Source organism: Bos javanicus, chromosome 14 (genome assembly GCF_032452875.1).
Source record: "Bos javanicus breed banteng chromosome 14, ARS-OSU_banteng_1.0, whole genome shotgun sequence".
Classification (NCBI taxonomy): Eukaryota; Metazoa; Chordata; class Mammalia; order Artiodactyla; family Bovidae; genus Bos; species Bos javanicus.
In genome coordinates, this window is record NC_083881.1 from 43,040,523 (window position 1) to 43,063,701 (window position 23,179).

At 41.8% G+C, this 23,179-nt stretch overlaps 1 long non-coding RNA gene across 2 annotated transcripts in view; it reads right to left on the reverse strand.

Moving 5' to 3' along the window:
- The window catches only part of LOC133260565 (uncharacterized), a 38,149-nt gene extending 20,598 nt beyond the window's left edge, over positions 1-17,551 (reverse strand). Inside the window, exons 1-4 of one of the 2 annotated variants that reach the window (XR_009740863.1) lie at positions 17,437-17,551; positions 16,241-16,294; positions 11,678-11,843; positions 9,649-9,703 (exon numbers count right to left, since the gene is read on the reverse strand). This is a non-coding gene — a long non-coding RNA (uncharacterized LOC133260565). The remainder of the gene's footprint in view (positions 1-9,648; positions 9,704-11,677; positions 11,844-16,240; positions 16,295-17,436) is intronic. The other variant, XR_009740864.1, reaches the window with a different exon arrangement.
- Between the last annotated feature and the right edge of the window lie 5,628 nt (positions 17,552-23,179).

A 23,179-nucleotide genomic window follows, 5' to 3' on the forward strand; every position in this document is an offset into this window, starting at 1 on the left:
CTCCTTGCAGTCCAAGGGACTCTCAAGAGCCTTTTCCAACACCACAGTTCAAAAGCATCAATTCCTCAGCGCTCAGCTTTCTTCACAGTCCAACTCTCACATTCTTACATAACCACTGGAAAAACCATAGCCTTGACTAGATGGACCTTTGTTGACAAAGTAATGTCTCTGCTTTTGAATATGCTATCTAGGTTGGTCATAACTTTTCTTCCAAGGAGTAAGCGTCTTTTAATTTCATGGCTGCAATCACCATCTGCAGTGATTTTGGAGCCCCCAAAAATAAAGTCTGACACTGTTTCCACTGTTTTCCTATCTATTTCCCATGAAGTGATGGGACCAGATGCCATGATCTTCGTTTAGTGGTAAAGAATCTGCCTGCCAATACAGGAGACACAGGAAAGTCAGGTTCAATCCCTGGGTTGGGAAGATCCCCGGGAAAAGGACATGGCAACCCACTCTAGTATTCTTGCCTGGAGAATTCCATGGACAGAGGGGCCTGCCAGCCTGCAGTTTTTGGGGTCACAAAGAGTCAGACATGACTTGAAGCTACTTCTCATGCACACACGCGGATGTATATATATATATATATCCCCTCCCTCTTGGACCTCCCTCCTACCCATCCCCCCACCATCCCACCCATCTAGGTCAACACAGAGCACCAAGATGAGCAACCTGTGCTATACACCAAGTGCCTACTAGCTATCTGTTTTAAGCACAGTAGTTTACTATTCTTATACTCTCTCAAACCACCTGAACATTTAAATATCTCCTCTTACCTGTCCTCACACTTAGCTTATGAGTCTCTTTCATCGAGCAGATGAAATAATTGTACGATCATTTCCACACACTCCCACTAACACCTTGCTCCACCTTCCACACTTCCGCTCGGCCATCCTGTCTGTTACTACAGGTGGGCTGTTCAAAGGCAGCCCTTCCATCTGTGCCCTAGATCCCACCTCTTCTCACCAGCTCAGAGAGATCGCTCCAGGTATTCTTTCCTCTCCCTTCTAGTTCATCATGTTTTTCTTTCTACAGTTTCAATATTCAAACGGCCTATTATTTCTCCCACTATAAAACAGTTTTTATTGATTTTTCCCACTAGCTATTGACATTTCCCTCTTGCAGCAAAATTCCTAAGGGTCCCCTCACTACCCTGTGTCTCCTCTTCTCTCATGAACCCTCTCCAATAAGGCTTTTACCTCCATTCTACTACATGTACGCTGTTCTGGTCAGGTTATCAGTGATTTCCAGGTGCCAGATGCAAATCGGTAAATCCTCAAACCTCATCTTATCTGACCTATTATTTGACATAACTCTCTCCTCCATGACATCTTTCTTCACTTGGCACTCACTACCCTAAGTTATTTTGGCTTTCCTTTCATCTCAGTGTTGCTGTTTCTCCATCTCCTTTGCAGAATCCTCTGCTTCTGCCCAACCTCTAGGTGTTGGAGCCCCTCAGGGATCAGTCCCTGGACCGATCTACTCTCATTCTTACTCCCTTGGTGTTCTGTACCAGTCTCAAAACCTACAACCTATAGCAAGGAGCTTAACCCCTCTCCCTCTGTTTATTCAGGTAAATTTGGGGAATGATAATAGTACCAACCTCATAAAGGTATCAGTTCAGTTCAGTTCAGTTCAGTCACTCAGCTGTGTCTGACTCTTTGCCACCCCATGAACCAAAGCACACCAGGCCTCTCTGTCCATCACCAACTCCCAGAGTCCACCCAAATCCATGTGCATCGAGTTGGTGATGCCATCCAACCATCTCATCCTCTGTCATCCCCTTCTCCTCCTGCCCTCAGTCTTTCCCAACATCAGGGTCTTTTCCAATGAGTCAATTCTTCACATCAGGTGGCCAAAGTGTTGGAGTTTCAGCTTCAACATCAGTCCTTCCAATGAACACCCAGGACTGATCTCCTTTAGGATGGACTGGTTGGATCTCCTTGCAGTCCACGGGACTCCCAAGAGTCTTCTCCAACACCACAGTTCAAAAGCATCAATTCTTCAGCACTCAGCTTTCTTTATAGTCCAACTCTCACATCCATACATGACCACAGAAAAAACCATAGCCTTGACAAGATGGACCTTTGTTGACAAAGTAATGTCTCTGCTTTTTAATATGTTGTCTAAGCTGGTCACCTGCCTCTTGAAAAATCTGTATGCAGGTCAGGAAGCAACAGTTAGAACTGGACATGGAACAACAGACTGGTTCCAAATAGGAAAAGGAGTACGTCAAGGTTATATATTATCACCCTGCTTATTTAACTTATATGCAGAGTACATCATGAGAAACGCTGGACTGAAAGAAACACAAGCTGGAATCAAGATTGCCGGGAGAAATATCAGTAACCTCAGATATGCAGATGACACCACCCTTATGGCAGAAAGCGAAGAGGAACTCAAAAGCCTCTTGATGAAAGTGAAAGTGGAGAGTAAAAAGTTGGCTTAAAGCTCAACATTCAGAAAACAAAGATCGTGGCATCCGGTCCCATCATTTCATGGGAAATGGATGGGGAAACAGTGGAAACAGTGTCAGACTTTATTTTGGGGGGCTCCAAAATCACTGCAGATGGTGATCACAGCCATGAAATTAAAAGATGCTTACTCCTTGGAAGGAAAGTTATGACCAACATAGATAGCATATTCAAAAGCAGAGACATTACTTTGTCAACAAAGGTCCGTCTAGTCAAGGCTATGGTTTTTCCTGTGGTCATGTATGGATGTGAGAGTTGGACTGTGAAGAAGGCTGAGCGCTGAAGAATTGATGCTTTTGAACTGTGGTGTTGGAGAAGACTCTTGAGAGTCCCTTGGACTGCAAGGAGATCCAACCAGTCCATTCTGAAGGAGATCAGCCCTGGGATTTCTTTGGAAGGAATGATGCTGAAGCTGAAACTCCAGTATTTTGGGCACCTCATGCGAAGAGTTGACTCATTGGAAAAGACTCTGATGCTGGGAGGGTTTGGGAGCAGGAGGAGAAGGGGACGACAGAGGATGAGATGGCTGGATGGCATCACTGACTCAATGGATGTGAGTCTGAGTGAACTCCGAGAGTTGGTGATGGACAGGGAGGCCTGGCGTGCTGTCATTCATGGGGTCACAAAGAGTCGGACATAGCTGAGAGACTAAACTGAACTGAAGTTGGTCATAACTTCCCTTCCAAGGAGTAAGTGTCTTTTAATTTCATGGCTGCAGTGATTTTGGAGCCTAGAAAAATAAAGTCAGCCACTGTTTCCACTGTTTCCCCATCTATTTGCCATGAAGTGATGAAACTAGATGCCGTGATCTTAGTTTTTTGAATGTTGAGTTTCAAACCATCTTTTTCCCTCTCCTCTTTCACCTTCATCAAAAGGCTCTCTAGTTTCTCTTCGATTTCTGCCACAGGGATAATGTCAACTGCATATCTGAGGTTATCGATATTTCTCCTGGCAATTTTGATTCCAGCTTGTGTTTCATCCAGCCCAGCATTTCTTATGATGTACTCTGCATATAAGTTACATAAGCAGAATGACAATATACAGCCTTGACGTACTCCTTTCCCAATTTTGAACCAGTCCATTGTATAGAATAGGGTATAAATAAATATATTTCCACTCACAATTATTGTGATCACAAAGCCCAAACATGTTAGCAAAATAGATATTCGGCTGAAAGAATACAACATTTAACTCAACAATAAGAACCACTTATAAATTTAAGCAGTTGTCAACAATTTTCTGTCCGTAATTCATTTGTTTATTCATTAACAAGCACTCATGTCGCCACAATATTTTGCCTATATACCTTTTTTATTATATACTGGGAGGTGAACACTTACTAAATTATACACTATTAAAAATAATGAGGAGCAACAAAATGCCTCAAAGATTTCCCCTAGAGTTTAACCTTTAAATAATACCTCTCTGGGAAACTTTTAATGTTGCTGCATTCAATATGAAATTAATGGTTACAGAAGAAAAAAATCATTTCTAGTCCAGAGCTATAAATCAAGCCTAGTTATATAGTATCACAAAAGGAGTGGGAAATTTATTGTTGTTGTTGTTGTTTAGTTGATGTCATGTCCATGGACTGCAGCCTGCCAGGCTCCTCTGTCCATGGGATTATCCAGGCAAGAATAGTGGAGCAAGTTGCCATTTCCTTCCTCAGGGGATCTTCCCAACCCAGGGGGAGAAACTGTGTCTCCTGCATTGACAACATGAGCAATTATAGAATGCCTATTATGGGAAATAGTTGGGGAAACCGTGGAAACAGTGTCAGACTTTATTTTTCTGGGCTCCAAAATCACTACAGATGGTGACTGCAGCCATGAAATTAAAAGACGCTTACTCCTTGGAAGGAAAGTTATGAGCAACCTAGATAGCATATTCAAAAGCAGAGACATTACTTTGCCAACAAAGGTTCGTCTAGTCAGGGCTGTGGTTTTTCTAGTGGCCAAATATGGATGTGAGAGTTGGACTGTGAAGAAGGCTGAGCGCCGAAGAACTGATGCTTGTGAACTGTGGTGTTGGAGAAGACTCTTGAGAGTCCCTTGGACTGCAAGGAGATCCAACCAGTCCATTCTGAAGGAGATCAGCCCTGGGATTTCTTTGGAAGGAATGATGCTAAAGCTGAAACTCCAGTACTTTGGCCACCTCATGCGAAGAGTTGACTCATTGGAAAAGACTCTGATGCTGGGAGAGATTGGGGGCAGGAGGAGAAGGGGACGACAGAGGATGAGATGGCTGGATGGCATCACTGACTCGACGGACATGAGTCTGAGTGAACCCTGGGAGTTGGTGATGGACAGGGAGGCCTGGCGTGCTGCGATTCATGGGGTCGCAAAGAGTCGGACACGACTGAGCGACTGATTTGATCTGATCTGATTATAGAAAGTCTATTACAAAATCACATGCAACCTTCTTGTTAAACTAGTTTTTATTCTTTTTTCTAGGTTTTCAATTTTGTAAAATGCTGTGTGCGCATGCTCAGTCACTCAGTCATGTCCAGCTCTTTATGACCTTATGGATTGTAGATTGCCAGGCTCCTCTGTCCGTGGGGTTTTCCAGGATAGGTTGCCATTTCCTCTTCCAGGGGATCTTCCCTACCCAGGAATCAAACTTGCATCTCCTGCACTGCCAGGTGGATTCTTTATTACGGAGCCACCTATGAAAACCTTTGTAAAATGGTCTAAGAGCAAATGCAAGAGAAGAGAAAGGAAAAAAGTGTAAAAATAGGACAGCCTTTGCAAAGAAAAAATCTTACCCACCTCTAATCTGTTCTGTGTACGATAGCCAAGGTGGAAATTCATAAAATTGATACCTAATTGGGTCACTTCTCCACGTAAAATATTTTGGTGGCCTCTCATTGCCTTTAAGTTATTCTAAATGCCCTAATCTAATTTACAAACCTTTGATCTCACTGCTTTCATGTCTTATCATTACAGCCCTATAATCTATATGACAACCTTACTTTCTGTAGTTTCTGGAAAATACCATGACACTCTCTCCCAACATTTAACAGACTGCCTGGTTTGTAGCAGAAGCCCAAAGAACATTTGTGGAGTGAGAAAAAAATGAAAGAAAATGAATGAAACAAAGGGAATGGTTTGATTCATTTCTTCCTTTCACAGTTCAGTGCAGAAGCCTGACTACTGACATTTTAAATTTTGGAGGGTAAAAAAAAAAAAAAAACTCAGATGCAAAAGTAATCTCAAGGGATTAACAAACTGATTTTTCAGACATTGAGCAGATCTGCACATAATGTATAGGAACAAACTGTTGTGTTATAAATCAAGGGCAATAATTTTGAATAGACATATTTCAAAAATTATTTCTTAATTAAAATTCTAAAAGCAAAGGGTGGCTTCCTCTAATTTGAGCAACAGCATAAATGGTTTAAGGAATAATTTTTTTTAAGAAAACATAATTAAGAAGTCTCCAGTTAGAGAAAGATGGAGGCTTGGATGCACTCATTTCTCATTGTTTTTGCCCAAAATTTGTGAAATGGCATAAAAGATAATTAAGATAAAGTAATTCCATTGCAATATGGAAAATAGAATTGTTATAAATGGGTCAGAAATTTTGAGCAACCTTTGAAAAACTGTGGCTAGTTGGACTCAGATCTGTACAGAAATCCAGCTAGAGGAAGGCATGTATTTTAAAGATAGGTGCAGCTGAGGAAAGTGCTAAGTCCAGAGTCAAGAGGTAACAGGTGCCAGGCAACCAGGCATCAGGGTGTCTAATTCAGAGTGTACAGAGGAGCTTTCCAGGTTACTCAGATGGTAAAGAATCTGCCTGGGTTGGGAAGATCCTGTGGAGAATGAATGACTACCCACTTAGTATTCTTGCCTGGAGAATTCCATGGACAGAGGAGCCTGGCAGACTACCATTGCAGAGAGTTGGACATGACAGAGTGACTAACACTTTCACTTTCTCTTTCATCTAGACCAGCTGATTTCTTTCCCCTTTCCAGGGTTTAGTAAGCTTTAGGCAGTAAGTCATCTGTGTATTCAAAGGAAAACAATGAGTGTAAGCCCTAAGGACATAGAGGGAAAAAAAAATTTTATATAGGTGAAAGTGGAAATACAGTATACCAAAACTTATCAAATGAAACAAAAGTATTTCTAAGAAATTTACAAAATTGACAAAACTTTACCTAGACTTACCAAGAAAAAAGGGAGGAGGATTCAACTAAATAAAATTATAAACAAAAGAGAAACCATTACAACTGATACACAATAAACATGACAGATCATAAGAGACTATGAATAATTTATATCCTAACAAATTGGACAAACTAGAAAAAATGGATAAATTTTGAGAAACATACCACCTACCAAGTCTGAATCATGAAGAAAAAGAAAATCTGAGCAGATCAATAACAAGTAAGGATAGACTCAGTAATCAAAACCTTCCAACAAAGAAAAGCCTGGGACCAGATGGCTTCACTGGCAAATTCTACCAAACATCTGCTGCTGCTACTGCTAAGTCACGGCAGTCGCGTCCGACTTTGTGCGACCCCATAGACGGCAGCCCACCAGGCTCCCCCGTCCCTGGGATTCTCCAGGCAAGAACACTGGAGTGGGCTGCCATTTCCTTCTCCAATGCGTGAAAGTGAAGTCACTCAGTCGTGTCTGACTCTTAGCGACCCCATGAACTACAGCCTACTAGGCTCCTCCATCCATGGGATTTTCCAGGCAAGAGTACTAAAGCAGAACTAATAAGAATTCTACGCAAGCTCTTCCCCCAAAAAAATTAAAGAGGAAGAAACACACTCATCTTACTATCTAAAGCAATCTACCAATTCAATACAGTTCCAATGATATTTTCAATATTCTAATGACAATATTCCAATAACATTTTCCCAGAAACAGAACAAATACCCCTAAAATTTGTATGGAACCATAAAAGACCCTGAATAGCCAAAGTAATCATGGAAAAGGTAACAAAGCTGGAGGCATCATATTTCCTGATTTCAAGTTATATCACAAAGCTACAATAATCAAAACAATATGCCACTGGCATAAAAACAAATCAGTGGAACAGAAAGAGTCCAGAAACAACCCCATGTACATATGGTCAGTTAACTTATGACAAAGGAGTCAATAATATAAAATGAGGAAAGCATAGTCTTTTCAACAATGGTTACTGGGGAAACTGGACAACCACATTCAAAAGGTGAAAACAGACCCGTAACTTACACCAAAAATCAACTCAAAATAGATTAAAAACTTGAACATAAAACTACTAGAAGAAAATATTGAAGGTAAGCTAGTTGGCATCAGTCTTGGCAATGTTGTTTTTTTTTTTTTAATTTGACAACAAAAGAAAGGACAGAAGGAAAATGGATTCAGTTCAGTTCAGTCGCTCAGTCGTGTCCTACTCTTGGCAACCCCGTGAATCGCAGCACGCCAGGCCTCCCTGTCCATCACCATCTTCCGGAGTTTACTCAAACTCACGTCCATCAAGTCGGTGATGCCATCCAGCCATCTCATCCTCTGTCATCCCCTTCTCCTCCTGCCCCCAATCCCTCCCAGCATCAGAGTCTTTTCCAATGAGTCAACTCTTCACATGAGGTGGCCAAAGTACTGGAGTTTCAGCTTTAGCATCAGTCCTTCCAAAGAAATCCCAGGGCTGATCTCCTTCAGAATGGACTGGTTGGATCTCGTGGCAGTCCATGGGACTCTCAAGAGTCTTCTCCAACATCACAGTTCAAAAGCATCGATTCTTCGGTGCTCAGCTTTCTTCACAGTCCAACTCTCACATCCATACATGACCACAGGAAAAACCATAGCCTTGACTAGACAGACCTTTGTTGACAAAGTAATGTCTCTGCTTTTGAATATGCTATCTAGGGTGGTCATAATTTTCCTTCCAAGAAGTAAGTGTCTTTTAATTTCATGGCTGCAATCACCATCTGCAGTGATTTTGGAGCCCCCAAAAATAAAGTCTGACACTGTTTCCACTGTTTCCCCATCTATTTCCCATGAAGTGATGGGACCAGATGCCATGATCTTAGTTTTCTGAATATTGAGTTTTAAGCCAACTTTTTCACTCTCCACTTTCACTTTCATCAAGAGGCTTTTGAGTTCCTCTTCACTTTCTGCCATAAGGGTGGTGTCATCTGCATATCTGAGGTTATTGATATTTCTCCCAGCAATCTTGATTCCAGATTGTGCTTCTTCCAGCCCAGCATTTCTCATGATGTACTCTGCATATAAGTTAAATAAGCAGGGTGACAATCTACAGCCTTGACGTACTCCTTTTCCTATTTGGAACCAGTCTGTTCCAAACCATTCTTGGAAAATGGATTGAAGACTCCAAAATTCATCTCAGAGCTCTTCTGGATTACTTGGATGAGTGATGAGCAGTTTGTATAGGAAATAAGAAAATAAAAAATAGAAGAAAATTTCCTAGCACTACAGGGCTTCCCACATGGCACTGGTGGTAAAGAATCTGCCTGCCTATATGGAATTTAGAAAGAGGGTAACAATAACCCGGTGTACAAGACAGCAAAAGAGACACTGATGTATAAAACAGTCTTATGGACTCTGTGGGAGAGGGAGAGGGTGGGAAGATTTGGGAGAATGGCAATGAAACATGTAAAATATCATGTAGGAAACGAGTTGCCAGTCCAGGTTCGATGCACGATGCTGGATGCTTGGGGCTGGTGCACTAGGACGGCCCAGAGGGATGGTATGGGGAGGGAGGAGGGAGGAGGGTTCAGGATGGGGAATACATGTATACCTGTGGCAGATTCATTTTGATATTTGGCAAAACTAATACAATTATGTAAAGTTTAAAAATAAAAAAAAATTATTTATATATTTAAATTTGAAAAAAAAAAAAAAGAATCTGCCTGCCGATGCAAGAGATGTAAGAGACATAGGTTCTATCCCTAGGTCAGGAAGATTCCCCTCAGGGAGAAAATGGCAACCCACTCCAATATTCTTACCTGGGAAATTCCATGGGCAGAGGAGCCTGGTGGGCTACAGTCCATGGGGTTGCAAAGGAGTTGGATGCAACTGAACAACTGAGCACAGAGCAACATGAGTCAAAAGATGGAAAGAACCAAGTGCTGAACAGTAAAGGCAAAAAGACCACACTCACATCAATGCTGGTATTTGTAAACATTCACTCTTTTAAATTGCCAACAGAGTTAAAAATAACTTACCTACAGAGGAATGAAAATCAGATTGCCTCTGACTCCCTGCTGGCAACTCTGAATGCTAAAAGATAAAAGAGAAATATCTATAAAGTCTTGAGGAAATAATGTAGGGTTCTATATCTATCAAATGATCAACCAAATGCAAAGGCAATCTAAAGATATTTTCATTCATATAAGAACTCATAAAAGGTACTGCCCAATTTTTGAGAAAATCACTCAGAGATATACTCTGTCAATATAAGGAGCCTGTAAGGTTTAGCTCTTCTGGATTATTGCTGATGAATATGTTTGGTATCGTCTAACATCGTTTAGCGTCCTTCTCACCCTCTGTGCTTTCCCTAGGAACTACAAGCCTGTGAACTACACTTCCTATCTTCTTTGCCCGCAGAATTCCTGGTACTCTATAGACTCTGCCAATAAGTCCTTGCATTAGATTTGGAAGGTGGAAGGGAAGTAGAAGCCATCCTTTCCCCCTGGAATTGGCAGTGGATGTGTGCGCTTCCCTGGCAGCTCAGCAATAAAGAACTTGCCTGCAATGAAGGAGACTTAAGACACGTGGGTTCAATCCCTGGGTAAAGAAGATCCCCTGGAGGAGGAAATGGCAACCCACTCCAGTATTCTTGCCTGGAGAATCCCACGGACAGAGGAGACTGGCAGGCTACAGTCCATGGGGTCACAAAGAGTTGGACATGACTGAGTGACTTAGCAAGCACACACATGTGAGCTTAAGCAAATGTGTAGTAATCACATTTTTGTGGCTGTCACACCTGTGACTTCTACAGCAGTCACATTTCTCTGACGATGCCTTACTTCAGAACAACTGTGACCATGGACACTGGCCTTTCCTGCCATCTTCCGGCTCCTGGGTGATGACAACTACTTCCTAATTTTCTGTTCCACACAGCTAAAGTGCCTCTGACTTTCACTCTTTCAGCACTTCCAAAGTTCTGGAAAACACCAAATTCCCTTAAATCTCTTTCTGTTTGACATAATTAAAATGGTTTATGATTGAATTTTTACCAAAAATGCCCTTTTCAAAAGTAATAACCATTTGGAACTTTTCAGAAAATGCTATCCAAAAAAAGTGTTATTTAAAAAGAGAAGCTCTCTGGAGTTCAAATCAAGCTTCTTTCCAAGCCTCTTATCAGACTCCTTCCACACTTAGAGGACTCATTCCATGTCATTAAAGAATTCACTAAATTTGAGAATATAGGAAACCTCAGTAAAAACAGATGAGTCTTTAAAATTTTACAAAATCCAGAACTCTTGTAAATTGTTGCACTTGACTCTTAAATTTTCAGGTCTTCCAGAAACTGCAATAAATTCTAGAAAGGTCTTGCCATGCAATGGAATTCATTCTCAAGTAATATGTTTATTAGAAGACCCATGAATTTCAGTTAGTTTCTGCAAAGGGAAAAACATTGAAAGAAAACTTCTACAAAATGAATTTTGTTCTGTTTATAAGTGTAAGGTAATATCCTACACTATGAATAACCCAAACCACAATTTTCATGGTGACACATCCAGAGCAAAGCTTCAAAACTTTAAAGTAGGGGTCAACTTCTAGAAGTTAAACCCAGATTTCAGAGGGTTCTCCTCAGTCATCTCACAGTTGAAACCTTACGAAATGTAGGTTGGTGATGCTTTAGTCACTAAGTCATGTCCGATTCTTGTGATCCCAAGGACTGTAGCCTGCCAGGCTCCTCTGTCCATGGGATTTCCCAGGCAAGAATATTAGAGTGGATTGCCTTAAGCAAATCAATGGTCTCAGTCTTTAAATGGCATATACAACAAAGGCACTAGAGAATGAGCAGAACAACACCAAACTGAGGACTAAGGTAGAACGTGATCAATTCAACTGGCCCAGTGCACATGATAAACGTGGAATGAAACTGCACAATCTGTAGAACTTCACTGCAACAGATTCAGCTCACTGTTTCTCTGGTAATGAGCACTACAGTTCACTGATTCATTCAGCAAACGTTCGTTAGGATCCAGCATGGAGTTTACACAATCTGAGAAAACTGTCACTTACATTCTCCTGCTTTTGCTCTTTCTTCTACGCACGGACTTGTGCCAATTCTCTTCGGTTATTTCCTACTTGCTTTAATCATCCTCAGGATTGTCCTTCTCTTACTCCTTGTTCTTACTGATTCGTGTCTGCATCCAATATTTAGAGAGTGATTCCTGCACACCAAGCCCTGTGTATATAAATGAATAGAACCTGGTCCTCAGCTGTAAGACCATCCAGATGCTAATCTGCCTAAAAAACAAATGTAGAGGCTTCCCTGGTGATCCAGTGGTTAAGATTCCACATTTTCATTGCAGGGGATCTAGGTTTGATCCCTGTAGGGAACGAAGATTCCGCACACCTTGTGATCTGGCCAAAATAATAATAATAAAAGTTATTTTAAAAAGTGAAAACAGATGTAGCTATCTCATGATCTGACAATGGCTGTCAGTTGCCCCCCATCCCTGTTGGTCCTATCCATGGTGCCTCTGAAATGACTGAACTAATAATCACAGCTCATAGAGCTGTGGTTCTTCAGCCTTGGGCTTTTGCTTAGGTAGGTCTTCTGCTTGCTTAACGTCCTCCCTCTGCAGCTCACATGTCCACTGTTTCCTTAGGAACCTATCTTGAACACATCTTCATCCTTTCCCACTTCCCCACATTGGCTGGCTCTCCTCTCAGCTTCTGTAACTCCCTATGTTTGCTTCTATCAACAATTATCAGGACTTCCTTGACAGTCCAGTGGTTAAAACTCTGCACTTCCACTGCAGGGGACCTGGTTCTATCCTTGGTAGGGGAACTAAGATCCCACATTCTGCACCATGTAGCCAGAAAGTTAAACAAATAAAAACAACACATTGCAACTAAAATTATTTGTTCCAGTTTTATCCATTCACTCCACTATTGATGGACTATTGATGCCAGATACTTGGCTAGCTGCTAACTGCACAATATTGAGTAAAACAGATGGGATTCTTGTTTCCATGGATCTTACATGATTGTGAGGGGAGACTGACAACAAATAAGTAAAAATGTACATATATAAAATCATACAACTTGGAGAAATGGCCATGAAAAGGATGAGATTCATATTCTGTTAGAATAAAGGGATATGTAAGATAAAGTTGTCCAAAGATTCTTATCAGAGGATAACAAATGCTTGACATATAGTAGACACTTAATAAATGTTTCCTTAACCTTTAAACCTGTGTTTGGCAAAGTTACATTGGAATTAGAAAAGTTATAAATGTTTATGTATAAAAATAAAAACTACAATGTGGCAGTTATGACGGTGTAGATAACATGCTGTAGTAGGGAGAACAATAGAGAAAGAAGTTGCAAGTGTGTGACGGGGAGGAGAGACAGAGGGGGGCCCTCAGATCCCTCAGGCTAGGATGTATTACATGTTTCCCTTCAGGGTGTATGTTTCTCTTTCTGGAGCAAATGTGAGATCATTTTAGACCACCAGAGGGCAGTATGTGACCACGTGTGACAACAACTCTTCTGACCCAGACACTCATTTTGTATGGGACCTGCTGCTGTCTCATGTATCAAAAAATAGAGGGAGTGGACATAAAATGCTATTCATTCCTTTCACATTACTAATAAAACATAATCATCAAAGATGACAAATATTGTAATTGGATTAAATGCATTAAAAAGGAAGGAAAAAAAGAGGCATTTCATATTCATAATTCTATAATTATCCTTATCTAATGGAACAAATCTCTACTTCCTAATCATTTATAATTTTCATCACTCCACACTAGGTCACAGCAGGTATTAATATCAGGTGAGAAGGAATGTTCCGGTTTCCATTCCGCATTGATGTTGTTCAAGCACTTCCAAGGCATGCTTCCTTCACGCTGAATAGTCTAGTTTAGCCTCATCATAACTCATTGAGGTAGACGAGAAGCAATTATCATTTTTGCTTGGCATACCAGGAAGCGCAGAGGAGTGCTCTGCTAGTTGAGGCAAAATAGAAAATGGCCACGCAAGTCTGACAGGCTGCCCAGACTTCACTCCACTCACTGCCAGCCAGATGAACAGGCCCTGGAGCGCTGCCATCTCCTGGCAGAAGTCAATGGCCAGGTGCTTTCAAGAGTGTGTTGTCTGAGACACCTAGAGATGTTATTCCTGTCAGAGCACATCAGAACCCTTATAAAGAGCTTAGAGCCCCTGCTTGGCCCAATGAAGGTTGTCCCAGAAGTCTCAGCAACTTCTTTACTAAGCAGCATTCATGGGAAAGACCACATACTGTTCCAGGAAATAAAAAGCCATAAGAGTTGGAAAGAAATAATCCAGGCTTTGCTACCTGGTTATTCAATTAACGGACACCCATTAAACAGCAGGGCTTCCCTGGTGGCTCAGCAGTAAAGAATCCAACCCTGGTTTGACCCCTGAATTGGGACGATCCCCTGGAGAAGGAAATGGCAACCCACACCAGTATTCTTGCCTGGAGAATCCCATGGACAGAGGAGCCTGGTGAGCTATAGTCCATAGAGTTGCAAAGAGTTGGACACGACTTAGCTACTGAGCATGTTTGCATGTATGTACATTAAACAGCACTGCATGGATCACTGTGGGGATAGCAATGTGTAAAATATTGTCCTTACACTGAAGGAACTTGATCCAATTATAAGAGCATGGCACGTATGCATAAAAACATTTGTTAATAACAATATAAAGGATTCCATTTCTGTATGGTGAAGTTCAAAGAAGATAGTCAGTACATGTTTGTTGGTCACCAGCTAAGATCCAAACATGAATGAGGTACAGGAGTGTATATAAAAGGCACTGTGCGTGCCCTTGCAGACTTTCCACTCTAGGTGTAAAGAGTATGAGTCATTCTATTTATTAATTTAAAAAATATTTTTTTGGCTGTGCCAGCTCTTCAATCTTCATTGCAGCATGTGGGATCTTTAGTTATGGCATGCAGATTCTTAAACAGTGAGAGTGAGGAGTCCCATTCACCATTCTTTTTAAAAATATTTTTATTTATTTATCTGGTGGTGCCAGGTCTTAACTGTGGCTTGAGAGATCTAGTTCCCTAACCAGTGACTGAACTCAGACCCCCTGCATTGGGAGCGTAGAGTCTTAGCCACTGGACCACCAGGGAAGTCCCTCTGTTTATTAATTTATTTAATGAAGATTAATGGACCACCTATAACATATGAAGCATTGTGTTGAACAAGAGGAATATGAATAACCAACAGTCCCACTCATGAGGAACTCAGGCTGGTCGGGGATGTAGACCTGGAAACGCATGGTTTACTTTCAGTGTAGTGAATGTGTCTGTGTAGTAATAAATGTTGGAGAAGGAAATGGCAACCCACTTCAGTGTTCTTTGCTTGGAGAATCCCAGGGACAGCGGAGCCTGGTGGGCTGCCATCTATGGGGTAGCACAGAGTCGGACACGACAAGCGACTTAGCAGCAGCAGCAGTAATAAATGTATTTGTTATTACTTTGAAGATTGAATTACTTGTAGATAGATAAGTATCTACACATACGTATAATTATTGATAAATAAAAAGATAAATTGTAGATAGATTAGACAAATAAATAATGCTTAAGATAAGTGTGAGAACTAGAAGAAACATCACCAAAAAGGTGGCATTTCAGGAGAGTCTTGAAAGTGTTTTCCAAATAGACTCATGAATGAAGGGTCTTCCAGGTAGAAGGAAGTAAGTGTACAAAGGCACAGACTTAGGAAAGAGACTTAATGGACTGAGATCAAGGTAAAACTGAGCAATGATGGGATGTGAGAATGGTAGGGGGGCAGAAGGGAAGGAGAGTTCGGTTTCACACAATAGAAATCCTGGCTTGCAGCCATAAAAGAAAAACTGTAAGAAAATGAATGGGAGGAGTGGAGGATAAAGATTTCAGGTCTAAGTATGTTGAGTTCAAGGTACATGTGAACCAGCTCATGGAGATGCCCCATAAATTGAAAGCTAAGGTGGCCATAGGATACTTCCTGGGAAACGTACTAGATTAATTTATATCCAAAGATCAGTAGATTCTGTGGAAGAGAGGTAGGGAAGAGGGAAGGAGTTGAAAGGGAATGAAAGACCTTCCAGGCAAAGAAATATTCTTAAGGAGAACAAAGCAGTAGGAATAAGACAGTATATGAGACCACCCTGAACAAAACAAAGGGGAGAACAAAGCTGACACTTCACAGATAGAAAGAATCCAGTGCTGCTAAGTCGCTTCAGTCATGTCCAACTCTGTGCGACCCCATAGATGGGGTCCCTACCTACCAGGCTCCCCCGTCCCTGGGATTCTCCAGGCAAGAACACTGGAGTGGGTTGCCATTTCCTTCTCCAATGCGTGAAAGTGAAAAGTGAAAGTGAAGTCGATCAGTCGTGTCCGACTTTAGCAACCCCATGGACTGCAGCCTTCCAGGCTCCTCCGTCCATGGGATTTTCCAGGCAAGAGTACTGGAGCAAGGTCATGTTAAAATTGAGCCATGAGGAAGAGTATCCTGGTGATAAGGTGCAATACACGGTTTAGAGAATCTGGATCAAAGTGGCAAATGGCAGGTTAGGAGATTTTTCAATGCATGAAGAATATGAGAACATGTCATTTACCTTAAGAAAGTAAAATGTAGAACCTCCAAAACTGAATACCCAAAGTAGAGTTTCCTGGTGGAAAACAGAGGTTGATATAATACTTACTATATGCTAGGCACTGTTCTAAGCACATTACATATATCAATATATTTCATCTTCCCAGCAACCATATTGAGTGTTTATCATTATTGTCATATTATGGATGAGGAAACAGACATAGAAGTTTCTAGTAATTTGATAAAGTTCATACAGCCAGCTAGTGGTGGAACAGGGGTCTGGCTACACAGCCTTTTCACTACATCACCTCCCAAGTACTCTAGGTGATCTGACTTAGGCCCTTGCCTTGAGCCCACCCACTACAACTGGCATGCTGATTCCAGGGGAGCTGGGCTCTATCCCTTTGCAGTGCTCACGCAAGCTAACCCCTATAAAAGTCTTAACTAAATAAGAAGGGAAACTAGAGGGGAAATGCAGAACAAGTACTCAGAAAAGTAATCTCACTTGTGAAACACAAGTCTCCAACCCTTTTCTAACTAGCTTGCCCTCATTTCATGATTTTCTCTGAACACCACACTCACTCCAAGGGCTGATAGCTCTGTGTACCACTCATCTGAGATCCACACCTTTTTACTTGCTCTATGGGGTCGCAAAGAGTCGGACACAGCTGAGCGACTGAACTGAACTAAACTGAACTGATGTGGTAAAAGCGTCTTTAAAACACATGATACAGATCAACTACCAAGACATTAACTCAGAGTTCTCTGTTAGAGGAGTTCCTTCCTCATTTCCACAGATTGATGTGGTCCACTTGTTCCCCAGGTAATTGACATCACACGAGACTTCATTCAACCAGTAAGATATCTTGCCCGCAACCCCTGTGCCCACAACCTTCACCCTGAAGTCTGTCTTCAGTCTTCTAAGATCATTTTCTGACACACGACACCAAACATTGTGTCCATATGGGAAGAATAACCTGCCTGTAAAACAGTACTTCCTCACAAAGTGACAGGTGTTAGATGGGGGGAGGGGGGAATTGGGGCATACAGAGGGAAAGATTGGCCTTGACAGGGCTAAGATCGGTGCTTTGCTATAAGACTTGAAGCTGAACCCCAGGGTTCAAGTCCAGATGACAGAGAACTAATTGTACTGAGACATTCAGGGAAGTTGGTGTGAAGAACTGGTCTGGGGAGTTAAAACAAAGAATGTGTTCTTACCCAAGTTGTCTGGGAGGTGAGGGAGAGCAATCCAAGTATGGATGTTTGATGCGCAACTGAACGCCTAAGGCTAGAGATAGAGACAAGGATGTCAACAGTGTAAAGGTGAGAAACAACAAAGAATTAATAGATGTTCCAAATTCTGAAGAAGAGACTTTCAGAATCTCCTGACCTGAGATTCTACCCAAGGGGGCAGAATTCATAGCTAGGGGCAAAATGAAGAAGGAGGAGGAAGAGGAAGAAAGAAGAAGGAAATACGTGGAAAAGGAATCATTCCAGAAAAGGGGGAAAAAAACAGAGATACTGCAGGATCATAGAATCACAGTAGATAAGAGAAAGTGAAAGTGTTAGTCACTGTCATGTCCAACTCTTTGCGACCCCATGGATTGGAGTCAGCCAGGCTCCTCTGTCCATGGGATTCTCCAGGCAAGAATACTGGAGTGGGTTGTCATTTCCTCCTCCAGGGGGCCTTCCTGACCCAGGAATCGAACCAGAGTCTCCTGCATTGCAGGCAAATTCTTCACCATCTGAGCCACCAGGAAGATTCTTTACCCCAGATAAGAGAAAGTTTTCTGAAAACAGAGTGATTACTTTAAAATTGTCTGTGGCAAGAGACACCATAATAAGAGCAGGAGGAAAACAACAGACTATGAGAAAACATCTGAACTACATATGGCAGATGAGTTAACTTCAATACAAAAGGAATATTCCATAGAAAAAGTGCAAATACATGAATAGCAATTTCACAGAAATGTAACTGAAAGTGTCCAGTTTACATATGAAACAGTATATTCATCAATATACTGGGTGGATGAGGTATATATTCAGCCCGGACAGGGACACCTGGCATGCTACAGTCCATGGGGTCGAAAAGAGTCAGACACAACTGAGCAGCTGAACTGAACTGATTCATCCATAACCAAGAAAATGCACAGGAAAGCCCATCAGAAATGCTGATTGTAGAAATTCCCTGATGCTCCAGTGGTTGGGACTCCGTGCTTTCACCACTGAGGGTGCAGGTTTGATTGCTGGTCAACAAACTAAGAGCCCACAAGCTGCAAAGCGTGAACAAAAAAAACAAAATCAAAAATTAAAAAAAAGAAATGTTGATGGCATCCATACTGGCCAGGAGTTCACCATGGAGTCACACTTTATCGCTTATTGCAGGTGGAGGTGTGAACTAATACAATCTTTTTGACAAACATCTGACACCATTAATAAATTTTCAAAGGCATTTGAAAATTTGTCATTTATCATTTTGACCCCATGACGCCCCTTTTGAAAACCTATCACAAAAAAGTGAAAGCATTGATATGTTTAAAGATCCTTGTACTTGATTGTGTTTTTTTGCATCATTTTTGGTGAGGGGAGAGACCTGAAAAATTGAATCCAGGTAAACAGGAAAATAACTGAATAAATTATGGCATATTCAGACCACCAAGTATTGTATATCCCATATTCCATCAAAAAGAATATAAACATTTAAATGAATATGCTATATATTAAAGCAAAATGCAAGTTGCAGAGCAATATTTATTGTGTGATCCCCTTTCTGTATAAAGGCGGTAAACCTCTATTTATGCATATACAGTTGAATGTATTTGCATATGCATAGTGATTGGAGGAGAAGCATAAACAATAACTTGGTTAATTTTTGGTTACTGGAATGGGATGAGAGCAGAGGGAGGGGAAATTAGTTAACTTTTTCTTTATATGATTTCTGGGTAGAGTTTGATCTGTTACAATGTACATGTATCTTAAGGGTTTGGGAGTTGTTCTTTTTGTAAAATACAAATGAATAATTGTAACCATGAAGACCTGAAAATAACAGAAGCCACATTCTTCTAGAAGACTGAACATGGAGACAAAGCCACTGGACAAGTTCTTTTCGAAAACACTTCACTCAGGAGAGTGAAGGTCAGTGGGTGACTCAGAAGAATCTGGAAGAATCCTGATTCCAAGAAATGCGAAGGAGGTGAGTAGTAAATAAATAAATTCCTACAGAATGTTCATGCTCCCAAGGGGGTGACTATTTAATAAGTATATGTTTCTGTTTGTGGGCTTCCCTGGTGGCTCAGACGGTAAAGCATGTGCCTGCAATGCGGGAGATCCAGGTTCGATTGCTGGGTCCGGAAAATCCCCTGGAGGAGGAAATGGCAGTCCACTCCAGCACTCTTGCCTGGAAAATCCCATAGACAAAGGAGCCTGATAGGCTACAGTCCATGGGGTTGCAAAGAGTCAGACATGACTGAGCGATTTCACTTTCACTTTCACTTTCTGTTTGTATGACATTTTCCATTTTAAAAATAAACAGTCTTTTTTTTTTTTTTTTTTAATGAAAGCACTTTCTGGTGTATTATCCCATTTGGCATTTACGGAAACCCTGTCCTGCATAAATATTGCATCTCCATTTGACACAGAAGAGCTGAATCTCAGATAGCTAAGAGACTTTTCCAGGATCACACAGCTATTAAGATGCCCCACTAGCTGGGCAATCAGATCTCCTGGATCAAATCCTTTTATTTTATTCAGCAAAAGCCCCAAATTTAAAGGTTCTTCCTGGACTCCAAGAGAAGTAGGCTGGCTAAGGAGAGCTTACTCTCCTTGCCAGATAGAAAATAAGAGGGATATCCAGTCCACATCAAAATCTGTCTTGCTGGACCCAAGCTGGAGACAGGAGGCCAGAACCAAGAAGGCAGCCTGTTGGAAGTGTCTATTCTTGTCACAAGCTCTCCACAACCTTGAGAAAGTAACTTCACCCCTGTGTCTCAGTTTCCCTCCTTTTAAATAGGATACCCCACCTTCCTCCCAAGAAAAGGCATGCTGAGATCAATGGGGCTTTGTCTGCAATTGCTTTGAACTTGTTGGTAGGAATTACTGCGTGCGTTACCATTATCCACTTCCTTAGAGAACTCGCTCAGGAAGGAGATTTATAGTATGGCCTTCCACCCTCACTCACCTCAAGGTGAGAATGAGACTGCTAAGTGTGTCTAAGGGACTAAATATAAATTGAAACCACACCTGCTGAAAGCTGCGGGGCTGCCAGGAGCTGTGAGGAAAACCCGATATCTTTAGTGGTCACTGTTTGCGTGAAAGAATGCGACAGACCTCAGGCAAGGCCAAAGGGGACCCACCCTAACCCAAGAAAACCACGAGTGTGTGTGCACGTGTAAAATTCAGCCACACAGATAGGAATCCAGTTCCACTTGGAAAAACTGAGTTTGCCTTTCACTACTTTGAGAAAACACGTTCTAACACCCTCAACACAGCTTCTTAGGGTTATTGATGAGCTAAGAATGAGTCAACAGCCATATATGCACGGGCAGGTGGTGAGCAGGGATGGATTTGCATGCATTTTATATTCACCCAGCAAGATGGTAAGTTCTAGAAGCCAAAGAGCTGTCTTGTGACGGTCTATCTGGTGTCTGCTCTTCCTCCTGCCCTGGTCACCCTTCACACATGGCGTCCGAGCAGGGCTGCACACAGAGCTTGCTCATTGCTGAAGCTCACACGCTAGCTTTTCATGGCTGGAAGATTTCTGGGAGATTCTACAAGGAAATGCCAATAAGCAGCCATCAGTGAATTCTAAAACATGAGATTATAACTAAAATAATACCCACACTAGTCACACCCATTTAGACGGTTACAGCCCAACCTATAACCATCTTGGTGTCCTTTTGTCATTTTTCTAAAATTATAGCAAAATAAACAGAGTATCTAACACTGTGTGTGTGTTCTCAAAAGCACCCAGAGGTCCTCATACAGCTAAAAATCAATTCTTGGGGACTTCCCTGGTGGTCCAATGGTTAAGAATCCTCCTCCCAATGTCAGGTACACGGGTTTGATCCCTGCTGGGAAACTAAGATCCCACATGCCATGGGGCAACTAAACCACAGGTAGGAAGAAGACCACACTGCAACGAAGACTTGGCGCAGCACCACCCCACCCAGATCAGCTCTCTCCTCACTTACTGAGCATAAGCCATGCTATAGTTTAATTATTGCATTATGTCATATCTAGTGTGGGGGACTTGAAGTTTTGGTTTGGGGATTTTTTTTAAGGCACAGTTCCTTCCTTCTGAAAAGTCCAAGTAGAGTGAGGGAGACAGCCAGTTGAGACTAATAGCCCCAATTTCCACAAAGTTCAATGAAAGTCACTTACGTGAGACAGTAACCTGGATTCCCCAGGGCAAGAGTGTCAAAGGAAGCCCTCCGCTTCCAGAGACAGACTTATAGTCCCCCTGAATGGCTACATTGAGTTTTAGATGCTTGGTTCCACCACATCTTCCCAGGTTCTATTTCTTGCCTATTAAATGTGGAAGCCAAGGCAGTAGATGGCAGAACTATGAAATGAATAAATGTAAAAGGCAATTTTTCTTAATGCCTGCACCCATAATCTTTGGTAGGCATCATAACACAGTCTAGTTTAACTAGGCTTAACTAGAGCACCCAGGGCATCATAAAATGTAATGGATAATTTGGGCAGATGCTCCACTTTGCAATGAAGAAATAACTTTCTTGGATTCTTTACACTGGGAAATATTGGCAAAAGAAAAAAAAGAAAGAAGGGAGGGAGGGAAAAAAGAAGAAGAAAGGAAGATGAAAGAAAAAAGAAAAGAAACAAAAAGAAATCTTTACACTATTTTGAAAATTGAATAAATTCTTAAAAAAAAAAAAAACAGCAACTCTACAGATTCCCAGCAGAAATGACATCACTGGATCATCCCTCTGATTTGGGAGGTGGTGGGGCAGAACCAATGGTTTCAAAGTCTAAATGCATTGTGCCAGGACAAGAATCACAAGCTCCTTCCTCAGTTCAGAGGAGCCCCAGGTGTCAGATTCACAATTATTCTTCTCAACCTCTGAATTCTCCACAGAAGTCGCTTCCCACTCCTACCCATGACCTCTTAGTTACCCGTATCGTTGGCTTTTTGTGGTAGCTCGATGGCACCCCACTCCAGTACTCTTGCCTGGAAAATCCCATGGACGTAGGAGCCTGGTGGGCTGCAGTCCATGGGGTTGCAAAGAGTCGGACACGACTGAGCAACTTCCCTTTCCCTTTTCACTTTCATGCATGGGAGAAGGAAATGGCGACCCACTCCAGTGTTATTGCCTGGAGAATCCCAGGGACGGGATAGCCTGGTGGGCTGCCGTCTACGGGGTCACACAGAGTCGGACATGACTGAAGTGACTTAGCAGCAGCAGCAACAGTGGTAAAGAATCTGCCTGCAATGCAAGAGACCCAAGTTTGATCCCTGGGTCAGGAAGATTCCCTGGAGAAGGGAATGGCAACCCACTCCAATATCCTTGCCTGGAGAATTCCAAGGACAGAGGAACCTGGCAGGCTACAGTTCAGAGGATCCCAAAGAGTTGGACATGACTGAGGACTGAGCGGCAAACACTTTCACTTTAACTACCTATATTATAGACTCAGTGTCAGGTTTCAACTTGGAAACCTGGCCAAAGTTAGAGGCTGTAAGAGTCCTTAAACCAGTTTGAAATTTACCCACTTAATTAAAAATAAGAAACTACATCAGGGGAAAGTAGGAAGACATTGGTAAAAGGTTACAGATTTTCATCTCTAAGATGAATAAAGTTTGAGGCGTGCTGACTATAGGAAAGAAAGAGAGAAAGAGAGGGAAGGAAGGAAGAGAGGGAAAGAGAGGACAGGGAAGGAAGAAGGAGGGAAGAAAAAGAATCAGTGAATCTAGATTCTTGGTTGAATGGAGGCCTTGGGGCATTCC